The sequence below is a fragment of the Babylonia areolata genome, chromosome 23 (genome assembly GCF_041734735.1).
Source record: "Babylonia areolata isolate BAREFJ2019XMU chromosome 23, ASM4173473v1, whole genome shotgun sequence".
NCBI classification, from domain to species: domain Eukaryota; kingdom Metazoa; phylum Mollusca; class Gastropoda; order Neogastropoda; family Buccinidae; genus Babylonia; species Babylonia areolata.
This window is the reverse complement of record NC_134898.1, coordinates 40,427,860-40,430,359: the sequence shown is the minus strand read 5'-3', so window position 1 is coordinate 40,430,359 and position 2,500 is coordinate 40,427,860.

Here is a 2,500-nt window from a genome sequence, read left to right as displayed (position 1 = left end):
TTTTGAATTCAGTTTAGTTGTAAAACGTTTATTCTTGTTGTTTTTTTCTTGTTGTTATTTTTGTTGGTGTTGTTGTTGTTGTTTTCTTCTTCTTCTCCCCCTCCTCCTCTTCTTCTTTTTGTTGTTATGGTTCTTGTCCTTTTTGCTATAGTTTTTGTTCTTGTTCTTTTTTTGCTCTTTTTTTTGTTGTTGTTGTTCTTCTTCTTCTTCTTCTGCGTTCGTGGGCTGCAACTCCCATCAGACCCGCCATCACTAAGGATCGAACTCAGGACATTCAAGCGTCAATCCAGTGCTTTAACCATTCGGCCACCGCACCCGTTATTTCAGTTCATTTTTGCTGTAGATCTTGTTTCAGTTTATCGGACTTCTTGGTAAGGTAGACCTCAAAGTTGAATCAGGAAGGAGGGAAGGGGGGATAAGGGGAAAATGAAGGGGTGGGGGGTGGGGGGGGTAAGCGATAGAAAGTGGTGGCTGCAAATACAGATTACAAGCAATGCATTTTGAAAGTGTTTTTTTGTTGTTGTTGTTGTTGTTGTTGTTCGTTTTCTGTTTCATCTTGTATGCCTTTCTCCGTGTTTTCAATAGATGGCCATGATGCCACTCACCAAAGGAAACCCTGCACTGCACCGCTGCTGAGCTGAGTCACTTCCGAAGGTAAGTACCGAGCTTGTCTCTGTCTGTCTGTCTGTCTGTCTGTCTGTCTTTCTTCTTCCTGTTTCAGTTTTTTCTTTCTTTATTATTTTCTTGTGGTTTTCTTTATTTTGTACCCATTCTTTATTTCATACCTCAACACCCTAGAAACATGTATTTTTGTCTGTCCGTTCGTTCGTTCCTCCATCTCTGTCTGTCTGTCTGTCTGTCTGTCTGTCTGTCTGTCTGTCTGTCTGTCTGTCTCTCTCTCTCTCTCTCTCTCTCTCTCTCTCTCTCTCTCTCTCTCTCTCTTCCTCCTTATGCATTCTCTCTCTGATACATTCCCTCCTTCCCCGATATGTTACTCTGTCATAAACTAAGAGGTTTTGATCACTCAGCTGTGACAAGGTTGCGTGCCTTCAAAATGAACATTCCTCCTCCCCCCCTCCCCCTCCTCCTCCTCCTCCTCCACCTCCTCCATCTCAGCCTGTTCCTTCTCCTCCTCCTCCTCTTCCTGCTCCTTCTCCTCCTCCTCCTCTTCTTCTTCCCCTCCCCTCCCCCTCCTCCTCACCCCCTTCTTCTTCTTCTTCTCCTCCTCAATCTTCTTCTTTTTTTTCTTCTTCTTCTTCTCCACAGTCACTTCTTGTTCCCTCTCCCCCTTCTCCTCTTTCTTTATCCTCTTCCTCATCTCCTTCTTGCATGTTTTTCAACTGTTTGCGGGTTCACAATATTCCTGTGCTATTGAAGGAAAAATTTCAATCCATGACCCTTAAAAAAACAAGAAAAAGAAGAAAGAATAAAAAGAAAGAAAGCATGCATCGCAGAGTTCGTTTGTTTGGGATGGGGTTGTAGAGGGCGTGGGTGTGTGTGTGAAGGAGGTGGGGGTGGTGGAGGTGAATTGGAGGATGGAGGGGGGGCGCGGGGTGGGCAGGGGGAGGGAGGGAGGGAGCAGGGGGGCAGGAGAGGAGGGGGGGTGGGGCACGTGCAGTGTCAAGTGATTACGTCGCTGTTTTGTTTCAGGGGAGATTTTTTTCTTTTGTCTTTTCTTTTCCAGAAGCGAAGAAGGGGATCGGGATGTCGGGTACAGTGAGGTGGATATATGAGATATGAGGATGAGGTGTGTGTGTGTGTGTGTGTGTGTGTGTGTGTGTGTGTGTGTGTGTGTGTGTGTGTGTGTGTGTGTGTTGTAGTAGTAGTAGTAGTGTAGTCTTCAGTTTAACGTCTTCCACTTTAAGTGATATTAGACGAAAAAAAAAAAAGGGAGGGGGGGGTGGGGGGAGTGGTGGAGGGCGGAGCATGGTGGTGGGAACGGTATTGGGCAGAGGGTGATGAATGATGTGTGTGTATGTGTGTGTGCGCGTATGTGTGTGTGTGTGTGTGTGTGTGTGTGTGTGGTGGGGAAAGATACAGAGCACTGGAAAAAATAAAGCATTAAAATGGGAGACATAGGCACAATTTTGAAGAAAACGCTAACATCAAACAACTGTAACAACTGTAACAAATGTCCAGTTGGACTATGCAGCAAACCTTCTGCAATAGCAGATAACTTCTTGAATTTGTCAAAAATACATTCAAAAGAATTTTCCGAGAAGTTTGGTAAAAACGATTTCAGACTCTAACATTCAAAGAGTATGTGTTTGCTTGAAATAGATTCTCCACATACGCATTTAACATTTCTGCTGAACTTTGTTATAAAAGCGTTCAGCTTTATCCTGTTTGATAATGCCTGAATTTGCCTTAATCTGAATAAATTACTGAATGTATTTGATTGATAGATTCCGGTTGTTGAATATTATTTATACTTTTATTTAAAAGTGTGCGTGCGTGCGTGCGTGCGTGCGTGCGTGCGTGTGTGTGTGTGTGTGTGTGT